Genomic DNA, 24,184 nt, shown 5'->3' with positions numbered 1-24,184 from the left:
TGCTTCCAAAGAAAGGCTCAGAAATCTCTGTTGTCCGGTCTCAAGGTAGTTTATTGTATGTTACCTATAAGATTTCCTTCTTGAGCTGCTGTGGTTTGCTCAGCAGCTGAGGCAGAGTCACACACACACACTGACATCCTCTCTGACTCCTGACTTCTTCTTCTCTCTCCCCATCCAGGGCTGGTGCTGTCTTTTATATGGTACATTACGTGTTAAATGTTTATAGTTTTTCTCTAATGCCTATTACCTATATTAAATGATGCTTTTCTACTCTAAACCAATATGTGAGTCCCAACATCACCAAGAACATGGAGGTAAGGAAGAAGAGAGAGGGAGGACAGGGCAGGCCCAAATCTCTCCATCTTAAAACTTCTGACCCCCATGTACAAGACTTAAAACCCCCCTGTACAGCACTCAAAAATTCTTCCCTTTACTTTGTGACTACTTCTACTATAATATCTAAACTTTTGTGACTTCTTGTTCTTCCTGCAAGGTTGGTAAATCATTCCATTATTCAAATCCAAAATCACAGCTGTTTCCAGCTGCCTGCCAGGGTCTCAAATGCTTCTGACCTGGACCCGAAACATCCAAAAATATTTGTCTGAGGGACATTTTGAGTTCCAACACAGCTCCAGATAGCTCAGGCAGCTTGAGGTGCCACACTCCACACCTTCCTTTTCTCAGCCAAGAATATTTAAAAGAATTAACAATGACTAATAACATCATACAACACTTCACATTCAAGCAATGGCTGATTGACTCAGCCAGCAGGAACTGTTTGTCTTTGTTATCCTGTGCAGCTGCCTGGCCACATTGCTCTCCTGAAGTGTTGATGCTGTGTAGGCAGGTGCTAACAAACAGGAATCTACTGCAATTTCCTTTGAGTAAACTGAAAATTATTAAATGAATACAATAAGAATGAGAAATGTGTTACTGGAACAGCTATATTTGGCAATAAATCTACCCTTGATTACCTATTATTTGCTTGTACTCACTGGCTTAAGACAGTGAGCTGTATCTGCTTTGTGTTTCTAGAAAATTTCTGCCATGGTGAGGCTTCTCAATGGTACAGATTATATTAGGGCATCTTCTCCATTAGCTGTAATTCTGGTATCAAGTACAGTTTAGAAATCTATCAGACCCAAGAAGTCTGTCTTCTAATCAGAAGTTCTGATGAAAGAGTCTGGCTCATTTAAGTCCTATATGATTATTTTTGTGTAAAGAAAATGTCTTTGCAGTAAAAAAAACAAACTCCTGCAAGTGCAAATACAGCCTAGGTGTGAGCACATACTCCAAAGCCATGCTTGAATTACTAGAACTGCACTGAATCTGTGCTGCTTTTCTTGCCAGAATCTCTAGAGAAATATCTTGCTGTTACTGGTATTGCTCTAAACCACTTTGAGAGTGCTTTGTTAAAAAGACTAAAGTTCAAATCCACCTCTGGGAGACTGTGGCCAAAGCCATCTCCATTTTCATGTTTTTCAGCCCTCCATGAGGTAGAATTTAATCCATTATTTAAACCCATTTTTAAAGTAAGGTTTTTGGTTCTTATGTTTTCCGGATGATTTTCTGAAGGGTAAAATGTCCCCTAGAAGAAATATCTTCCTTTTTCTCTTTGTGGTACTAATCTGGTCCTTTTTAGTAATTTTATTTCCTTTTCTTATAAATTAAATTTATTTGCAGAGACAGGACTCTTCAAAGATATTCCCAGAAGATCTCTGGTTAGATTATACCACTACTTCAAATGATAATGAATCTCTTTCTGAAAAACAAATGTTTGTATCTTCCAAATTGTGTCTTGAGTTCCCTTGAGCTTTACAATTCAGTGAGCATTAATGTTACATAGCAAAAATAATTGGACTTTTTCGTAGAAGACAGGATGCAGCTGCTGATGCTTAATTTAAACTTATAAGGTTTGTTGTGTTGCTTTGATCTGTTGCTTTTTTTGTTTCTCCACCTTTTGAACAAAGGTTCTGTCAAAGTCTAAATGCATGCTACATGTTCATCTCAGTGAATGTCATGCATAGGACCTGTCTCTGAAACCTTTGAAAGAAAAGGACAATTCCTTCCAAGGTGAGAACACTGACATGTTTAACTGTGTTTACACTATATTTTTAGATCCTTGTTACCAATATACACAGCTTATATATTCAGATTATTTCAAGTGGGTCACAGGAACATTGTTTGTATACACAAGTAAATACCCCTGGAAGAGTACAAAAAACTTGTGGAAATGGCACTTGAAGACATGGTTTGGTGGTGAGCTCAATTGTGGTTGGACTTGATAATCTTAGAGGTCTTCTCCAACCTTAACGATTTCATATATGCCAAAAGCCATAGAACAGGTGCACATACCTATTTTAATGAACATCATTTATGCAGGAAGCCTATACAACACCATATACAATATGTAGCACCCTACAGAGTAGTGATACAGACATTGGGCAAGACAAGAATTAGTCAGAAGCAGCATAAGATGCTGCTGGAATGGGTCAGAGTCGATACTGCTTCGTGATCTATAGCAACAAGGACATAATTATTTTCATATCTACACGGGAAATGGCACAGGACAAAGATATTGTTTGGCATAATTTGAGGAAAAGAGGCTATGCTGAACCAAACCAATTCAGAAAAAAAGCAGAGAAAACTGCTGTTCTCCCTGTCCTTTCTGACATTTGCAAAAGATGGAGATGTTATGTGCATTTGAGCATGGGGCAGAACACCTCAGCTAACAAAGACCAGGGACAGGCTGACATGTATGAACTAGGGGCCGTTAGAACCAGCTTAACCTTGTCTTTGTACCTAATGGAAACTACTATATAACCATTTATTCTTCAAGATTTGTATGGATTAATGCCACTTAATTTAAGTACCAAATAGGTTACTTTTTTTCCCTATCAGATTAAAAATATTTAGGATGATACCATAAGAAGAGGACTGAAGAGCAATAGAGAAAGCTTAACCATACATACAGTGGTGTCAGTGATATGTACTGCTTAAAGCTTGTAGGATAAAAAAAGTAACTCTTCATCCATAATCATGCCAGTGAAGGTGGGGAGCATCCAGGTACTGAATGAGTGCCACTTGTACTTATTTACCAGTGGAAAACAAGACTTTTGGTGTTAGGGTCCCAGCTCACTATTATGGAGTCTTAAAGGAGTCCTTTTGTTCTCCTGAAAGAAAAATATGATGTATAAAACCAGAATTTGTGCTGCTTTTGCTGCCATCCAGAAAACAATGCTGTGGCGTGCTGTAGGGAGGAGCATAACCACGCTGCCTTTGCCACCTGAAAAGTAAATTTGGCTGCTGCTGTGTAAAAAGATGGTTGGTCATGGAAGGTGATGACTATTGCTAGAGGAGCACATGGGAGAAACACAAATGACTTTCCAGGATTCAGCTGTCTCTGACCTGCTGACAGCCATCTCCTCCCAGGGATGGCAAGATCCAGAACTACCTGTAGTACTGGCAAACCTTGAAACAGCAGCTATGAGATCAGGACAGAAATTAATTGCACCCTTTGCTCCATCTAAGCAGCTACAAGCTTCTAGAAATTAGAAGGTCATTAGCAATAAATAATGCAGAGGATGGAATTTTTAAAGAGGATATAATGTGCCTGAGTGCTGCTACCATGCTCATTACTGATTTCTGCCAAAATTGTGTGTGTCTTCATAGATGAAAGTAGTCAAACACCAAATCTTAAGATCTTGATTTGAGCTGGCATCATTTTATGTGGTATTTTCAATCTGAAAACAGCACAGATATGTTACAAATTGATGCTTGTGACTGGCAGATTTCAACAGGAGCAGAGGAACTCATTTACTCACCTCTCCATTCGGATTTATCTCAAACCTGCTATGGAGTCTGACTCTCTTCTTCTGTGTTACTTGCCATACAAGATAGATTTGATTTAACCTCTATTTCAGATAAACCTCAGAAACATTTAAGAAATATATATTTGCCATGCCTTTCTCTAAGAAGGACATTGTCCTCTACACTCCTTATTCCTCTCTGCCTTAACATCATGCTCAGAAATCAACTCTTTTGACTTAAAAAGGACAGTCCCTACTACTGTGTAATCTGCGCCACACAAAAAGAGCTGTTTGATTTATATTGAAGCATTTTAATTAAAAATTGTAAACATTGTGTTAAAGGACATGTCCTTATTCTGACACACTTTAACTCCTTATTTTAAATTCTCTATTTCTCTGCCACATAATTGTCAGCAGGTTTCTAACACACACTTTTTAAATTAAAGGTTTTATTTTTAAAATTATGGCACAAACTTGATGAGGTGGAAGGTGGCTGTGCAGTGAGGACAGCTGAACTGATGCATTATGAAAAGTATTAACATGTATGTAGAAAGATTAATCATTCTGTAGGTCAAGCCTAGAGATAGGATGCTAACTTGCTGGTGAGGTAAGCATTTAAAAAACTGAAATAATTAAAATTATTTTCTAGCACAGAGAAATAGATCTCCACCTGCAAATTGTGTATATGACAATATAACAGTCTGGGCTTTTGACTGGGAGAAGTTTTCAGAGTTAAGAAACATCTAATATTTACCTAGCAGTCTGAGCTGCTATGTCATTTTTGAAAGGTACAGATTAAAAAAAAAGAAAAAAAAAACCCTTGGACACCCAGATTTTTTTGAAACACAGTATGGAGAGACCTTGAGAATGTATAGACAGAAAATAGATTCAAGGGGTTGCATTAATCAGGAAAAATCTGTCTTCCTGCTGAATGAGGCAGACGTGCTATCTAGCAAAGCGTTTAAAAGTATTGCTTAGGGACTGCTTGTGCTATATGAAAGCTGTTCAGCTTCCTCTTTCTGCCAAAACAACTTCATTTTGATATTTTCACAGCCATGGTACTTGTTTCAATTTGTTCCTTATTCCAAACCTCCTTCAGAGCATGGTGGCTACCTTTCAGATACCTGAAGAGACACCTTCACATTTTGAGTTTCAATTTGATTACAGTGAATTGGGGGAAAAACATATCAAAACAAGTGAGCACAAGTGTTTTGGGGGTTGTATTTAAAAGAACAGGAAGACATAAGTTCCTTTATGAGACAGCTCAACCTTTTACATTGAAATTCAGTCACGTGTAGCGCATCTAAATGCACATGCCAGACCCCTTGGGAAGTTTCAAGGTGGTGTAGGGATAGAAATGTGTGGGTAGATGTTGGCATTCCTTACTCAGTTTTTCAAAGTTCTGATTGAAATCAGACAACCAGACTAACAAGATGCAACCAGGGAAGCACTCTGAAAGATTCAAGATAAGCTTCTAGAGGGCTGGTGGGCCAAGTACATAATCACAAATTGTGGTCAAAGAAACAAATCTGCTGCTGGTTTGTTTGACTGCATACAGTGAAATGAAACCTTGGACTCTCTTTTCAAAGAAATATGCTTTTATCTAAGAAGTCTCTGCTTTGTTTCCCAGAAAGAACAAAAGAAATGTTTGCTTCTGTCTTCCTGGTTAATGGTGGCAAGGGCACAATTGTTCAAGTCTTTACTTGCTGTATTACTATTTTAGTCCTCTTTAGGAAGCTCTTTATCAGAGAGTCAGTCATTTCACAAAAGAGCAAAAAACAACAAATGCTAAGTAGAAGAATACTCAATACTATTGATAAAATTCAGTATTCCAATTATTACCTTTGAATTAATAGGATTCACTTACAACCATCCTTAAGAATGTATGCTCTGTAATGATTCCTCATAATGAGGAAGGAAAAGTTCTGTTTGTCTTGTGACTTTTGGACCTGGAATTACAGATGATGATGAAACCACAAGGTTTGCAATAAAAGGCTTAGAACTGGAATCAGGAAATAACATCACCCCCTACCAAAAATAAGCAGCTGAAACATAAGTTTTACAGACCAGATCCTCAAGATTTCAGGGCTCTGTATTCAAATGACCAATGCTGCAATTAGGATTTAAGTTTTCCTAACTATTTATGCTGCTAGGTGAGGCCATGTTTTCTAAGTGTACTCATCTGCTGATACTGAGCATACCTTCAAATGATTTTAGCATTCCATGTGGTGAGGTTTTTTGGAAATATACCTTCTATATTGGTGCTGAAGTGGAAGCTGATGGCAGGTGTGTGTATATTAATATTTGGATCCTAGCAGGACAGCTTTTGCAGTAAATCTGCAATCCATGCCCATTTCTTATGCTATGCCTCACCTAGTGAAGCTGTCTTAGAGTGTACAAACCTTGCTTTTCCCAGATCCATGCTGAGCTGAAAGATGGGACCAGTGGCTGGTCTGAGCTACCCCTTCCATCTACATGAATACATGCAGTGTGGGTGTTGCACCTGCAGCACCAACTGTTTTGTTCTGCAGATCTGCTCCTATTGCACTGTCCTACTTGCTAATAGACATCTTTAGAAAAATTGCCTCTGTACTCTTGGAAATTATTTTAGCCACTGTGCAGACAGAGGAATGGGGGAGAAAAACTACTTGGAGTTGTTTCATTACTGAGAAAACTGGGAATAACGTAGCTAAAGGTTTCTCCTCCAGGAGATATAAGGCCATGCTTATCCTTGTTGCTTTGCATGACCCCAATTTCAGCTCTGACTGCTGCACCATGCCATGATCTGGCACCGAGGCGCGGCTGAGGCTCCGAGGGCTGCTCCACATGCTGCTGCTCCTCTGTCCTGAGCTGTCCTTCCTTCTGTGGATGATGGAGGGCACAGTAACTCCTAGGACCCAGCTGTGAGGTAGCCAGAGAAACAACTCTTTTTGTCTCTGGTTCCTCGTGAAGTTAACAAAGTAGCAATCATCACAGGGGTCTATTCTAGCTAAAAGAATGCTGGGGAATGTAGCATTCAAAGGGAAAGGTAGAATTTTCCAGTGGAGAAGGCAGGGGGGAATCAAGTAGAATGTAAAATGCAGAGAGAAATTAATTCAGCTTTCAGCATGCTGTATACAATGGTAGCAATTGCTACTTGTACATTGAGCTCAGGGCAATATATCACAAAATTCATTTCTCTGACCTTGTGCACATTTCTTTCTCATGAACGAGGTCTTTATGTTTGATTCATAAAAGCACAAGGGAAATGCAGAATATTCAACTATATAAAAGCAATATGTAGGACAGACTTTGCTGTCAGATGAATGATGAAATATTCACACAAAGATGAATAAATTAGTTTTGTGCAAAACAGTGGTCTAATAGTTTGAGAAAAGTATATAGGAACTATGAAGTTTCTTATTCTGGGGCTATCAGCATGCTATTTGGGAACTCTGTGGTAAATAGGACAGTTTTGGAGCTGGTAGTTGTTCTGATATTTATTCCTATGGAATCTGTGAAGTCTATAAAGAATGCATCTGCATATGTATAAAGGAGTTATTAATCCTGCATATTAGGGGTAAAACCACAGCAGAGCTGATATTTTACTCCAAGCATCAGCATTTAATGTTAATGCCTTCCTTCCTTCCTGATGAGATAATTATAATATGAATATAATTCAAAGCCAGAGGAAATCAGTGCTATTTGTCCAAATATATTAACTTTTGGCTAGATTGTGTGGCTACAACCTCTTGTTTTGTAGAATTAAAGCATTTGACAGCTAGGGCAAGTTGGTTCTTAAAGTAATACCAGGTCAGGACAGATTGGGACAATTTTTAATGCATCCTGTCATATATGAGATGGTTCCCTATCCACTCAAAGTCCTTTCCCTTTTTTTATTTATTATTATTTATTTATGCATTGCTAAAGCAACCTTGTACATCAATGCTTATACAGGTAGCCTAGATACCTGCATCATGCACTGTAGTTTTTTGTGTGACTGCATGTAGACAGATGGTTAAGGGCCTTGGAAATTCTATCCGGAACACTGTCTCTAGTCCTCGGCTTTGTTATTTTTTAAATGAAATCAGAAAACCTATTAAAAACTTGAAATGAGTACAACTTTTAAATGAAAAGAGCTGCCAAACAGCCAAGCAAGGCTCAATATGAATTTTGCATTTTAATGCACAATGAATTAGCAAACGTATGCAGATAGGTATCTAGTATCTTATTTTTTTGACATCACAGATATCTAAATCATTCAAATCCTCACTAAGGTAGTTAATGTATTAAGACAGCATATAGAAGGATATTAAAAAAACCCAAACAACAAACCCAACCATCAAGTCACACAGCAAAAGGGGAAAGCTGCAGAAAATTTACTTGAAGACAAAAGACTTATAAATCCCTTTGCTGGTTTTGATAATTTTTAAATACAATAAAAATTTTCACTCCTTTTTCCTAATTATATCTAAAATAACAATGAAAAAGGTAGCCAGCAGAATTGCCATTTTCAAATATGATGATATAGGTTAACACCTGAGTTTAATTATCTTTCAAAGTTAAAAAAGTGGCTACAAAAGAATTTAAAGATTCAGTGAAAGAAAACCAAATCTCCAAAGACACATATGCGAAAAGCGCAGCATCTAAATTAAATACTAACTTCTAAGAAAGTCTACAAAATGACTAAAAATTCAAAACAAGGAAGATGACACTTCTAGAAGATAAAGGAAAGAATTATTTTGGGCTTGGAAATGCACCAACATTGCAAACTCTACTTAAAATCCATGCAAAGGGCTAGCTCAGAACCGTTTGTTCAGCTGAGGTCCTGCAGAAGCGAGCGCTTTGCTGAGACACTGCCCACTGTCACACACAGTGCCAGATGCAAGACTGGATAGGCTTGGCAGCAATAATTCTACCTGTCAGCCCCAGGGTAGGGAATGCTGGTGCCTTTAGTGACCGTCCAGAATTTGTTCCTTTTATAGAGTGGTTTGAGTTGGAAAGGACCTCAAAGATTATCCAGTTACAACCCCCTGCCATAGGCAAGGACACCTTCCAGTAGACCAGGTTGCTCAAAGCCCCATCCAACTTGGCCTGGAACATTTCCAGGAATGGGGCATTCACCACTTCTCTGGATAAGCTGTTCCACTGCCTTCAGAATTTTTTCATTATATATAATCTACACTTATCTTTTTTCAGTTTGCTGAATGTTGCTACTCCTTTGTATCTAGAAATACAGCAATTGCAGAAAAACATGTGTGTAAGCTCACACATGGAGAATATATTACTTTAGGGAGTTCAGGGTATAGCTTAAGGAACTCTGAAGCTACCTGAAGTCATGTCAAGAGATGTGGCTGAACTGCTGGAGTTAGGGGGCTGCCTACACCCAGCTGGGAAGCCTCCATCCAGCTTGGACAGCCATGTGTGTTATACTTTGCACAGCTCAATTCTTATAATGTCTATTTTCCCTTACCCTGCCAGGTCACATCAGAGGACTTGTCTGGGAACTTTCTTTCTACTCTTACTTTACCTTGTTTTTGCCTTCATCTCAACCAGAAATTTCAATCGGAAAGGCTTTATGGCAAAGGTGGTATTATACAGCAGAACTTGGAAGGAGAATAGAGCACTCAAAGAAAGCGGTTAAGGATTGAATTATGAAAGGTTTCCATTTGCTGGCAGAGTAGGAAGTTTGTCTTGTAGCCTCACAGAGACTAGAAAGTTCAGATGATCCAGAAATAGGCAGCAGACAAAAATTTTAAAAATAATCAGTTCCAACACGCATGACCTCTTCTATACTTTACAGAGTCTCCACATTAAATATATGAAATGAGGTGCAGAGTTTCTAAAAGATGTACTTTTATTATTTTTTATGTTTTTCTAAACAGGCTTCTTCAAATAGTTTATTTTCAATATACTTTTAAAAGGGCACCACTGTGTGTTTGTCTGAGAAGGCGGAGGGTGTGTTTTGTGCGAGCCACACAACAATGGCACCAGTTATGCACAATTCATTTCCTCAACAGAAATTTGCTCCAGCCTTTAATGCAGCTTCTTTTCGGCTATGCTCTGGGAAGCACACACCATTATCCAGTGACAAAAGAGTAATAGATGTATGATAATTATGTGGAGGAAAATGATAATGTTCTGAAAACTGTGCATTTTGATTTCTTGTTTTAAATTCATTTGAAGCATTTTCAGCAGAAGATGGACTAAGATAAGCAGGCAATTCTTATGCTTTCCTTTTGTGTCATACTCAAAAGGAAGTTTCCTTTGCTCCTGTCAAGGCAAACTCCATTTGGCATAATGGTGCTGGTTTTTATTGCTTTGAACTGCTTTAGGTCACTAGTAATGATATGTGTTTTGAGCCCTACAGGTGTCTGGAACAAAGATCAACCTGTAAATCCCTGTCAAAGCTATAATCATATTTTCCCTAAGCACATGCCAGACCTAGCTTTAATTACGTTTACGTCACTATTGGTTTTCAATTATTTATTCATCTTTCTTTGGAAGCATGCCTTCTTAAGGAGCTTAACATCTTTGCACTGTACATCTTCATGAGCTACATGGATAGAAATGCAATGCAAAACCACTACAGTGGCTCTCCAATTTCACTCATGTAATTTACAGACAACTTTTCATTTACTCTACATCTGTTGCTAATGATTCATAGATTTGAACAGTATTAGTAACTTTCTGACACCTCATGTTCATCTTCTCTCTTCCAACTTGTCTTAGACTTGTCATAGAACATGATGATGTTCCAAGCAAAGGACATTTTGTGCTTTATCAGATTTCATCACTTGAATTTTAGTACAACAATGGAAAAAACACCATGACATGTCTTCCTTATGAAAGCTGTTATGCTGACATATTGAAGACCTTCTCCCCTTTACTGATGCAAAAGAGCAAAATCTTTAATTAGTCCATCATTAGTTAACTAGACAGAGCAGAATTCATCCTACCATGCTTTTATTTTATTCTATTTTATTCCTAGCTCTAAAGGTTCTGCTGGCATTTCCAAAGCATAATTGGATTATTTCTTGAAGTCTTTTTATTTGTGATTTTTATATCTGACAAACATACTGTTCCTTGTGTTAATGGTACATTATGCAATACCCTAATTTCTAGTATGTTTGAGAAATTCAGGATGGTGTGGGTTTTACCATCAGACACAGAAGTAACAATTTTTGTTAAAGAATAAAGTAAATAAGTAATTGTTCCCATTCGTTTGCTCCAGGCTCACCTCCTAACAATAAGACACACAGGTTTCTACTTTTGAATGAAAGCCAGAGCTGGTAATGAGCCACATGCAACTGTATTTACATTTTTCTTTCAGAGCAGTTGGTGGCTTACATAAAAATAGAAAACATGTTTCACGTGGAAAAAAATTCTCAATGAGATTTTCCCATTTTCTCATTTATAAATTAACAATTTCCTAATTCAGTTAATTATTTAGTCGAGTAGTCAATAATTCAGTCAAGTACAACAGATCACAATTGTTCTGCCAAAGGCATATGAGCACTTCCAGAAGATGGAAGGCAGAGGGGCAAAACTATTTCCAGAGAAGTTTGTCAATGTTGAAGGTCAATGATCAACAGAGAAAAAGAAGAGCTGAAGCTGAATGAAATTCCAAGTAAAGAGTTTAATACAAAAGAATGTGCTGACAGCACATTTACTGAGTGTAAATGTGCAGGAGAGCTGAGCCCCCAACAACCTGGACTAGGGGCAGACTGGAGTAGCACAGCGTGGTAACCCAGATTTGATCTTTGCACAGATTTCTATATTCTTCCACTTGTGTGTCAAAAAACTTCTGTATCCATGTTGGCTATTTTAGAAATAGTATTTTTCTCTACTTATAACTTGGCCTGAATGAGGAGGGGTTCATCTGGCTGTGGCATTCAATATGTCTGGGCACAAAAAGCTGTATTCAGAGCTCTAGGCCATCCTATATAGTCCCATAATGAATTAAAACACTTGCAGCTGATGTGAAAACCTCTTCTGAGCAGCAAAATATCTTCCAGTGAACAGCATTAGACAGAAAAGCTCTCTGGAATGCAGTAAAGAAGTGGGGAATACATAAAAGTCCTAAGTGTTCTGCAACAGCATTTTTATTGGGCTGACTTTTATGGGACATGACCTGATGACAGCAAAGGATTAGTTTAATGGAATATTATATGTTTTAACCTTTTTCTGCAGAAAAATAATATCTTTTCACATCCTCATTTGGGAATGCGTACCAACCATAGAAATAAGCTATGACACAATGGAAAGTTTATGTTAGGGAATAATTTAGAGTTGTCAGATACTTTATATCTATCCCCACCTTTTCCCACTTTAAAAAAAAAGGACATTTTCTTGCTGACATGGTAAGTTGTAAAAAAAGCCTGAAAACTCATGGAACTTGTTCTGATTTTTGGAAAACTTCAAGGGCATCCACACCATGGTCGTGTGATGGTCAGTGTCCTTAGCTACCTTCTACCAACAAGGGGCTTTTTCTGTTAAGTAAAATTTCAGGAGCAGTCAAGCCACATGAATCATGAAGTTTACCCAGTCCTAATCTAAGTAACACAGGGGTATCCTCTCCCTACATATAGAAGTTTAAACATTTTTTAATTACTACTGTATCTGCAGATTTAATAGCACAGATATTTCCTCCACTTTTTCCTCCAAAATGGAAATGGAGCAGCACAGCAAAGCATGGACAAGATAAAAAAATATTTGAAAATTAATTTCCTTCTGCACCACCACAAGGAACAGTGAGCTAAAAAAACAATAGTTTTAAAAGTACTGGTTGAACCTTGAATAAACTTGTTAGCTAAATGTTCTGCTTGGCAATTTTAGCAAAGAAAATATTGGAAAATAATGTGTTTGACTAATCATTATTTACAATGAAACACAAAAAAATCAGTCTAAAGTGTTCAAACATAAAATTTGTTACAACCCTCATTGTATTAGAAATAAATGAGCTGTGAAAGGTTCTGTAATTTGTTTCTTTTTTAAATTATAATTTTATTTTTGCATGGACCTGTTCTTGCATTCAGCTGCCCTCAGTCCTTTTACTGACATGCTTAGGCAGTCGCAAACATCCTTGCTCTCCAACCATGCTTCCTTTTTTCCTCTAATGAATTGCAACATTTTCTTGTGTATGAGGTGTCTAAGCAATGTGCAATGTGTGTGTATGTTCACTGCTCCTATAGTTCCAGATTCCTCATTTCTTCTAAAAATTCATCAAAGGGCCATTAAGCAGCTCTTAGGTTTTGATGATTAGGCCAGCAAGGGAAAAAGGGAAAAATCAAACACTGATGTTTAATTTATTGCCACTATTAAAATTCTCATGGAATATGAAGAACTATATTACTCCACTGAGTTTTACACATGCACATTATACTTAGGAGAAACTGTCTACAAACCAATTACATTATCTTTATAGCCCAAATTTAGTCCATATTCCTTGCAAGATACACAAAGGATGAAGATTTTAATGTGATTTACATAGTAGATGGTTTAAAAATTTCCCTACGACTTCTTTTATAAAAAAGATATGCTGATATGTGCATGCATTAGTAGGAAAGGCTTATAAAATTGACTAAAAACAATACAATCATCAGACATTGTTTTTTCCTTAATGTTTACTACATCTTATTCAAAGATTTGGATATACATCATGAAGCTTTTCTACACAAACTGCAGTTAGATTCTTTGCTCAGTTCCTTCTCTCTGCCTTTTTAAAGAAATGCTTTTCCCTAAATTCTAACCAAACTTGGAATGGGTCTGAAAAGCACTGCGATAGAAATATCTTCTTGTCCACTAGGGGGAAGTACCTCCATAATTAGGATTTGATAAGTGACCATAGGGATCAAGGAAAAAAGTGTCCTGTGTTTTTAAATTGTAAGATAACGCTTGTTTTGGACTTTAATAGTAATAATTTAACGCACGAATAAAAATCCACTTTTAGTGAAGACATTGACATATTAGGTATTAATAACCTTTTTAATTGAATTGTGTTAGGCTTGCTTTAATGCAGACTTCTGTTCAATAAAAGCTATCTTATGACTTAATAGTTTCACAGGAAACTACTGCAGAAGAACAATGAAAGAAAATGAAAGAATTGTATTTCGAGTGAAACCCGTGTGGTATTCAACTCTCATAAAATAGAAATACCATTACCCTTTTATTAAAGGACATTAAATTACTTTCAAATTGTTGTCACTCTGAGTTATAAAGAGAAACAACCTGAACAACAGTCTGTTTATTTCTGCAGTGACCTATGTAACCCATCCTTTTTTCATCTTCTGCTATTCATATGGCCCCATCAAAGAAACACTGGTTTAGGTAGAAGTGCACATCTACTGAAACATTTAAACTTATCAGTTGTTTCATAAGGAAAGAGCATGCTAGACACTTAGTCTGCCAGAACCTGAATGCTTTATTTCCCACAAAGTTTAGAAATTCACGTATGAGAGGACTAGGTTTTATACAGATACAGTATGACCACTTTACATTCTGATTTTATTCTTTTCGTATTCAGCTCTAATAGACACCCTACCATTTTTAGGACATTTTAGAAAGGCACCTGTGAAAGCAGTACTGCAATGTCTTCAAGTACTGATCACTAAAATTCTCCAACTGACTTAGCAGCTTATAAGATTTCCAATATTAAACCTTTGTGCAGTATTCTACTGAAATTGAATGAGGCTTGAGCTCCTACTTCACTGTAACTCTTCTATCACTATTTTGAATGTTCATGAACAAATAACAGTCTAAGAGAAATGTAATGGGAAATCAAGTGTAACACTGATGTAAACTCATTGCTTGTGTTTAGGTAATAGTGCAGATATCTGACCCCAGTTCCTTAATATTGTCATTTAAATGCCTCCTGAGTGAAGGGATCCTCTTTCCATTTTGTCAGAAAATTACTGTCCAATTATAAAAGGGGAAAAATAAACTAAATAAAAAAAACCCCAACAAACCAGAAACAGGTGACAAGATGCCATGACAGTGGCTTTTGTTCTTGTCTGCCAGACGTCCGCAGTCAGTTTCACACAGAATCAGCCCACCAAAATTCTCATGGCTTCAGTACTCTGGATTTCACTTGAATCTTTCATTCTCTTCAGCAAATCTTCCTATTATTTCCTCCTATCAGTTAAAACACTTCAATATATTGCCAGGAATACTATAAATATATAAAGGACAACTTCTGCTGTCTTGAATAATTTGTGGTTTAGGATAATGCTACATGGAAGTTATCAGTAAAAAATAACAATAAAACAATAATAAAGGCTTCAAGACTGTCCTAGAAACTGTCACTTCAGGTTTCCTGAGGAGAAAGCAGGGCTGCATGATCTTTTCCTTCCCTTGTGGTTGCCCCATGCCCTGGGAGGAGTCGAGGGGAGAGGCAGCTGCAGACAGTGCTGCATCCTTGTGCCTTTTGCACGTAAAGCAGAGCATCCTCGATGCTCCCCAAGCTGCCCCAGGAGCTGCTGTGGTCGGGGCAGCAGCAGGGAGGACTTTCCCTGCACAAACACAGCCAGCCAGGGGTTCACCTCCTTCCTGCACACAGAGCCCCCCTGCACAGAGCTCTGGGGGAAGGGTGGGGGGCTCTGCCTGCCTCCCTCCTGGGGGGATCGGGATCCCTCTGCGCCAGCGCAGGGCAATACCGGGGCCTCGGCCGCTGCGTTCAAAACACACCACCAAATATAAACCTGCAGCATCAAGGTTTTGACAGATCAATTCCTTGAACTACACGGTAGAAATGGTTTTTAAAAAGCAACACATTGCACTTGTGGTTTTCTTTTTTTTTTTTTAACACAAAATGACAGTTGACTAAACAGTTTTACATAAAATTTCCATTTCCATTTGAAAAGCTTACATTTGCAATAAACATCCCTTGCTGGCTCTGATCCCAAACTCAAGCTTTGCTCTGGAAAAACCCTCAAACACTGAAATAAACATTACTTCCAAACTGACTCCGCCACCTCACTTTCTCCTTCACAGCTCCATCTCTTAGATAACATTAAGAGCTTCAACTTTACAAGGTGTTTTCCACTTCACACCAACATACTGTGAAATAAATCACTCATCTGCAGAGTGAACTCTGCTTCATGAGTTTTTTTCTTTAGGTTCTGTTCTGAGCACAAACTGAAAAAAAAAAAGATGTTCACTTACCACAGAAGAGTCGCTGCTGAGTTTTGAGCAGCAGAACTGTGAATGAGTGGTGCACAGAAGAGAGCATTTAAATGACATAGCTTTCCCCTGAAAAATGGAGAATTTTGACCCAGCTTACTGAAGTCTAAAACCTATAATTAAGTGACTAGGCTGCGTAAGGCTAATGGATTGCCTATGTAGACAGCCTATCATTTTATTTAAAATATAATGGAAGCAAAACGCTCCCCCTGCAATCAGCAGGTTGTAGCAGTAGAGCAGAAATGAACACAGAGAATAGGTGGGTGTTCTTTCTCTGGGTATCAAAACCTTGTTGAAGAAAACACATTTCTTTTGTAAGACTACAATGGAGATGTAAAAAGAACAAGGAAGGATTTCAGAAATAGAGAGTGTGAACACAGTTGCACACTGAATAGGTCAGAAAGGGGTCCCTGCTGTCTGAAGACACACAGAGCTATGCCTGGATTTTTTTTTTTTCTTTGCTCCATGCTGCTTTCAGACACATACACAGGCTACCTAGTGGAGAGTGGGGTGGGTGATGTGTTAGGTTGCTCACAGCTGGCTCATCCCTTAACCCTCAGCTGTCTTGATGAGCATCCTCCTATCAAAAGATAAAATTTTGAAGTGCACTAATTTGGTGCACTTGAAGGGATTTTGTGCCTGCATCTGAAAAACTAAGTGACAAAGGGAGATGTCTGAGAATTTGGTTCCCTATTTTCCAGTGGAGACTACCCATTCCTGCATAGTTTGGAACAGCATGATATCAAACAAACCTGACTTCTCTTTTTGTTTTAATGATGTCATGCTTCACAACCTAAATCCTGTTTTCCGCACCTATTGTAGCTATATTACCTATAGGAATATCATTAACGATCTAGTTCACATAGATATTTATTTATAAAGACAAATAATATTTTTTTTAAGTCACTAAATGAAGTTAAGGTCAACTGCTAGACAGATTTTTTTAAAGGTCCATTTTTGTCAAACCTGTTCCTTGACCTTTAAAAAATAAAGGACAGCATATTCAGTTTATCTCAGGTGACTAGACATATGCAGAATGGACATCTGCTACCACTGCAGTAATTCAGGCTACATTATTTCCAATATAACTGTATTTCCCTGTTATTTTTTAGGCATTCATAACTTCCTGAAATATTAATAAGTGCTGAGATTTATTATGCACCTAGGGCTCAGCCTTGTGATGTATGTAGCTCTATGGCCCTAAGCTGGCACTAGAGCTTGTGTTCACATGCTCTTCTAGAATGAAATCAAAACAGCAGAAAATAAGGCTGGAAGGTACCTTGAGGGTTCATTGAACATCCCCTGGCATTCCTACTCTGTGGATGGACAAGCATATCTTTTTCTAATTTATTCTTAGCAACCTCCAATGACAGAGGAGGGTGCCTACATTCCCCCTGTCAAACCTCTCTAAATTCATTACTGGGACTTCTACTGAAGTTGGGCCTTTCACTGCCGACCTATTTGAGGATTTTTTACAGTCTTATGTATCTTGGTTGGAGAGTACAGCTCTCTTGGAGGGAGAGAATTGATGCTTGAACAGGACTTAACAGCAACCTTTCAATATCTATGGGGAACTTATAAAGATGGAGAAAGGCTCTTTGCTGAGGTGCTTGGCAGAAGGCAATGGTCATAAATGAAAGAGAGACAGGGACAGGGGAAGTTCTGGCTGTCTAGAAAGACAATATTTTTACGATGAGGATCATTATGGACTGAGACTCTCCCTCCTTGAAGGCTTTTGAGGTCTGACTGCTCAAAATCCTGAGCAACTTAGCCTGAATTCTCTGCCCCTGCTTTGAGGGAGAGGTTGGATTAGAAACCTCTCAAGGACCCTCTTAACCTAAATTTTTCTGTAACTCTAAGTCTGTTTCTCCTTACAGAAGACCGTTTCAATTAAACTCCTTTTACCTTTATCTAGTTTAAAAATGTATTCAGCCTCCCTTCAGCAGGTGTGTTTTCCATGAACCTGGTTGCTATTTCTCCCCTCTGGTCTGTCTCTGCATTTGTCCTGTCTCTCCTGAAGGGCACGGAGACCCTGGATTTATATGATGAGAGCACTTCTCCAAACTGAGGTCAGAGATACTATCAGAGGCAGCACAGAGACTCTCAAATGCTTCATAAAAGCTGAAGCATCATTTGAGATGGTCACATAAAAGACAACAAACCATGGAACATTATATACACAATAGTATTTTGAAGCATGTATTGTCTGTACAAAAACAGTTTGGAACTACTCCAAGTGCTCTTTACACATCCTCAGCCGTGCAAGCCTTCAAATAGGAAGACTAGTGTTACTCTGAAATTCAGCTTTGCATCCATCTCCTCCAAACTGTGAGATCATTTTTCTCCCTTGGAGTTTTTGTGCATTTTTTCCAGAGTAGATTTGAATACAGCATTTTCCTCCAGAAACCTCCAGATTGGCACCAAATGTTAACGCTGTGCCCAAAGATGAATGAGCTCAGAATATGACTCCAGAACAGAAGTGCATTTGCAGCTTTAAATAATGGGTAGTGCTTTGACAGTAGTAGTTTTTAATTTTTTGCAAACAACCGCATCCCCATAGAACTAAAAAATACCTTGCAATAAGTCCTCTTCAAGAAAACATGGAGCAAACTGTGTATTTGTTGTTTATATAAAACAAAGTGCCCAAACTGTAAATTTTCTTCCTCACTCTTTTCTTTTGAAGACTCAGAAAACCCATAAAAATGCATTTGAACAACAACCACCAGAACCCATACAGTATTTACCAGGAACCATCTAAAACTATTTCTGCAGTCTGTGTCATGCTTTCCTTCCCATAGCACTACACAGCCTCAAGGCCCAAAGCAGTGCCTTGCAGTCCCTATTTATTCCTGCTTCCCTGTGCTCTCCCCACAGACATACCCAACTTTGCCACAGTCCGCAAGGATGTTCTTTTATGCAGAGAGGTTTCCTCAGGGTCTATTTCAATACCCTCGGTGATTTTAGAACATCTAAATGTTTCTGCAGCACCATGGGTCACTTTTTCCCAGTCTGGAACAGTACCTACTGATCTTGACAGAATGGTAGTGAAGTTAAATAGACAAATGTAATTTTTACTATTTTTCTTGAGCACATTCTTTCCCCCTTTCAAGAACTAAAATAGTCAAAAGAACAGCTTGATGACACAAAGTTTGCTGGCTAATTATTTTCTTCCAAATTATGCACCGTATTACAAAGGCACATATCAATGTAAGATTGAAAAATGGCTATTTACAAGTGGTGGCCTTGTAAGAATCTTTATCTTGGCACCCACCCTTTTGATTACTTAGATGCAGCTACAAGTCATCAGACCTCAGGCAATTTGATGTCATGCTTGGATCTTAATAATGTCATTTGTCAATTTTTCCTTATGGTTTTTGAGAGGTGATAAACTGGAAAAATGCATATTTAATCTGTATTTGCTACAAGTGAAACTGCCTCTAAAGCACCGGACATTTATTTTTACAGCTGGTTCTGAATTCAAATAGACTGGATATAAATAATTTCTGAAAGTTATGTAATATTTATGCTGGAAATCTGAAACTCCAAGTCATTTTTAGAGAAATGAAGCACAGGGAGAAGAGGCTACATTTTCACTGAACCAGTTGTAGTGTCTGACACGGTACTACCAGTCCCCTACAAGAACCTGAAAGCAGCAGTTATTGTCCTGCCATCCCTGAGGAATCTGAAATTCCCCCTTGACCTGCATAAGGAATGGGCTGTAATATCTCTTCAGCCATCCCCCTCCTCCCAGCCCTTTGCAAGGCTGCTTTATGTAAAAATAAAGTGCATTTTCTCAGATCTATTCCAGTGTTTTCCTCCACAAGAGAGTGCAGAACACCAGCTGACTTTGATGTGTTGCTGTTTTGCCTGATCAATTGTTTTTTTGGAGGGAATGGTCAGGCATGTATTTATTATATCGGCTTGTTCAGTTACAGCCGTGCTCTTGTTACTCCTATATGTGTTAAATTTAACTATCCATCTTTCAGGTAAGAATTGACTTACCTGATTTTAGGAATCTCCAGTTTGGACAGCTCTGGCTGAGCTGCCTGCCCCATATAGCCAACAGAAAGAAAGAGAGACGAAATAGATAAGAAATCTATAGACGACAAAGGCTGGAAGGAAGAACATGATTGTTTTCAATTATGATTTTGAAGACCTGAGGTGAATGCAAACCTTTGTGCTGAAATGGATTTGACTGGTTGCAAAGCAGCTAGGTAGGATTGGCTGCCTATGGGCGACCCTGGATCACAAGTTGAACACGAGCCCACATTCAGTTCAATGTGATCAAGTTGTTAATAAAAGGCCTGGCAGTATTAACCTAAGAGACCCATCCCAACACTGTGTCCTGTTACAGGAACAGAAATGCCTCTTACAGTCAAGGGCAGAGTGTGTAGGGGGGTTGAATATCCCAAAGATTGTGAGGAAACACAACGTAGAAAGAAGTAGGATCATTTCTTCTAAAGAAAAAACTGACGTCTTTTCAAAGTCTCCATCTTCAGACATCCTAACTCACTTCAAAATGGAAAGGAGTGGCCTATTGTCCTTAGTTATACCAGGGAGGAAAAGAAATTATTCACTTGCAATGAATGAAGATCTAGTTGAACTTTCAAGACTTCTTCATACTAGGAATACTAAAGAACTGGAATAAATTACTTTGAAATGATCTCCTTTGCAGGAAGTCTTTAAGAGATGGTCAGGAATGTTGTGGGAAAACAGCAGACTCTCTAAGTTGCCAAACTCTTTTGCAGTTTTATTTTCCTACAGTTTTGTGCGTAAGCAGCTGATGCAGAAGGAAATTAATGCTTGTGTGGCATACCACAAGCAGTAGGTGATCCAAACACCAAATGGTTTGCAGTTTCATGGACCTCAGGTTTATCCAGACAGCCAGAACATCCCACAGCACTAAAAGCATAAGCAGCAGGCTATGTTAAATTAAGCAAGGATTTCAGGTGGTCTTATTGCAGTACTCTAAAAAGCAGCTTAAATATCAAAATTAGGCTCCAGTGAACAGAATGTTATACAATAACCATTCCTCGTAACTTAGAAGCACAAAGCTCCTCACATCATTAAAACTTGCACTCAGGTCATTTTAGAGAAGATTGTGGCCAGAAACTCTAAATGTGTTTATAGAGAAAAGAGAATATGGCAGTGAAAAAGGCTATTTTGATTCAGCACAATAAAACTGCCCCAGATGAACACTTAGGAGCAAATAATATTGCTTATGTCATGAAGTCAGAACAGAAGAGGCAGCACTTTGCTGCTGCTAAGATAATATATCATTTTAAATAAGACAGACAGCATTTATAGTCTCTCCTGCCCCTACTTTTTTTTTCCACAGCCTCCATTATAGTCACATTTGGTCCAAGCCTGATTACCTTGGAAGACTAATAGTGCTACTGAAGCAGGTCAACCTCAATTGAGCAACTAGGAGGTAGGAGTATAACAAAATCAAAGACAACCTAAAAATGAATCTCTTGGAAAAGGTGCAGTTTGGAGTTGAATGTTTAGTGCAACAATAAATAAAACAGTCTCATTAAGACAAACCAGAAACTGAAAAGATGGAGAAGAAAAATGGATTAAGGCTTTGGCTAATGCAAGGAAAACAGTTACAGAAAGCAAGGACTTTGAGGAGCTGACATGGAAAAGGGAGAGGATTGCAAATCAAATTTTGTCAAGTGACAATTATGCTACCTGACAAGGAGGGTGAATGAAAAGATTCAAAGTATGTATCTTTTTGATACAAACATTTTCTGATGGCAAGATTAGGAGAAGGAAATTCCTTTGACAATATTTGGAAGCTTCTGGAGCAGCCTGTATTTAACACACTAACCACTTAAGAATCAATGAGCTCCTTTTCTGAAAAAAGGCATTTAGAAATGACAATGTTACAAATTCTGATCTTTCAGGAGTTGCATTTTTGAAGTGCACTGTAACATGAAGAAAATTCCTGTAAAAGAAAAGACAATTCTAATTCTGGTTAGCAAAGCAAACACATGAAAGCAGGAATATACCAAAAAAGAGAGTTACAAGCCAGGGCTTAGGTAAGTGTCCAGAAACCATACAATGCCTATGTAAAAAACCCTCTATGTAACAGCTATACCCATAAGCTAATAATTTGAACCATTAAAAGACCTAAAAGCTTCAAAGCTAATCTGTACTGAGTTGTACATCAAGGTTACTCTAAATCCCTAGCTGGACACCTAGCATTCCTGTATAAGACAAGAGAAACAGGAATTCTCCAATAGTTAGGGGTACAAAAAAACCCACTGAGCAGAAAACTCAGTGGAGCTAGCCAACAGACAATATAGGGAAGACAAAACTGCATATGAGTTTCTTTTAGAGGTTTCATATTCAACCAAACAAGCTCTTTGGGAGAAATGATCATCACTCCTGTTCAATCTCAGCTGAGGCAGAGCCATTATTCTATTTCTTTTACAGCCTTTAACAAAGCAGAGCCAAGTGGGACTTTAAGCCAAACCCCAAGGGACTTTTTTAACTTCCTCCAGCAGAATCAAATTCCTTCTTACTTAAGTCCTGAATTTTATGTACTTGCCCACATGGTAACAGATTTAAGAATAAAATACAAAAATCATTAGGAGCAAAAGTTAGCCTTGCATTAGGGTATATCTGTATGAAGAGAAAAATCAAGAGACAGATGGAAGGGAACTCAACTTTCCCCTATACACAGACAAGTGTTCTTAGTAGCCACTTAGTAAACACATATACAATTATATATATGTCTCTCTTCCGGGTTAAGTAAAGGTGTCCCGTCCACCTGTCCAGATCAGAATTTGGAGCCCAAATATGGGCTAAAGACATGGTATGAAGGATGTACTGCTGCCACTCATGGACCAATTCCACTGTCCAACTACCACTGCCGGGAAGGGGCTCATTTAATTAAGAAGGTACAATTGTCCGAGCTTTACTTACAAAGATATGTACAATTTCAACAGAGGCAACAAGAACTCTGGACATCAGGGCCCAGGCAAGCCTCCCTAGCCTTGCTTTAGGGAGGCCCAAGGCCAGAAGAAATTCAGAGTTCTTATTAAACCATTTTCCCCTAGCCCCAGTAGGGAAACCTACATATACAATATCTATCGTATTAGTCAGTTCTTTTATCTGAGAATGAAGGCGTTGGTATTTTTTAGCCTTCTCTGCAGTGGCTTCCCTAAGTGAAGAGGTGTGCTCGTATATTACTGTCACATCAACCACAAATGCCTTAGTCCCTTTCACAAAGATTAAATCCGGTTTAAACAATTCATTTGTATCATCTCTCAAGTGTGGTTCATGAAATACAGTCCAATCTTCCCTCTTAGCCTCATGGCTAAGCATATCACAGATGGTATTGCGCCTTTTAATCCTGGTGTCCTGGGTGATTGAACAATTCCAAACAATATGTGCAGCAGTCTCAAAATCGGCACCACAGTGCCTACAAGTGCGAATAAAGGCCTCATGCTTACCCCTAGCCAGGAATTCCCTTGTCAGGTAGACACCGGTCCTCAATTGCAATGCAGTTATTGATTTCCTGTGAGGTATGCCCCTATATTGCCTAATCCAGGCATTACTTATGTCAACATTCTCAACGTTTTCAATACCATGGCCCTGGGCAATCAGATGTTTCCATTTTTCAAATTCCAATTTTCACCAGTTACAAGGTCTTGGGTAACTGATTTTAGGAGTGAAACTTCCCATGCTGATAAACCTTCATCACCACCACCTCCACCTTCTACCATTGGAATAGGTTCCCAAATCGACAGGATGGACTCCTTCTTCCTCCAGACCATAACCATGACTTTTCAAATAACAACTCCAGATGTTCTTCCCTCAAAAAAACCACCAAAACCTCATCCAAAGATTGTGACAATCCATGCAATCTTTGCACCTGAATGCTTGGAATAAGTGATGCTAACTTGATGATACCGAGACCACCGTCTTTATATCTCAAATACATGATGACATCACATGTACTTGGGGGGATATGAAGCCACTCCTTGACTGATTTTTGAACCAGCAGGTCAAGGGATTCTAGGAGCCCAACATTAACTTGAGTATAGTGAGCCAAATACACCAGCCTTTGGATGGTATAAGTTCTGAGTATATCGACTTTCTGAAGTGGTTTGAGAGGTGAATTCCCAATCCGGTGGAGCCAATCTTCCAGTTTCTCAGATAAACCTGAATTGACGAAGCCAGTCCATGGATCAATCCATGTGCCAAGA

General features: G+C 38.5%; 1 long non-coding RNA gene across 2 annotated transcripts in view; it reads right to left on the bottom strand.

The window, feature by feature from the left end:
• Positions 1–16,035, bottom strand: part of LOC110479267 (uncharacterized) — a 91,341-nt gene extending 75,306 nt beyond the window's left edge. Inside the window, exon 1 of one of the 2 annotated variants that reach the window (XR_002466901.3) lies at positions 15,951–16,035. This is a non-coding gene — a long non-coding RNA (uncharacterized LOC110479267). The remainder of the gene's footprint in view (positions 1–15,950) is intronic. The other variant, XR_013339646.1, reaches the window with a different exon arrangement.
• Between the last annotated feature and the right edge of the window lie 8,149 nt (positions 16,036–24,184).

Source organism: Lonchura striata, chromosome 3, assembly GCF_046129695.1.
Source record: "Lonchura striata isolate bLonStr1 chromosome 3, bLonStr1.mat, whole genome shotgun sequence".
Lineage (NCBI taxonomy): Eukaryota > Metazoa > Chordata > Aves > Passeriformes > Estrildidae > Lonchura > Lonchura striata.
Note: the sequence above shows the minus strand (reverse complement) of the source record. Positions and strands in the feature narration are given on the sequence as shown.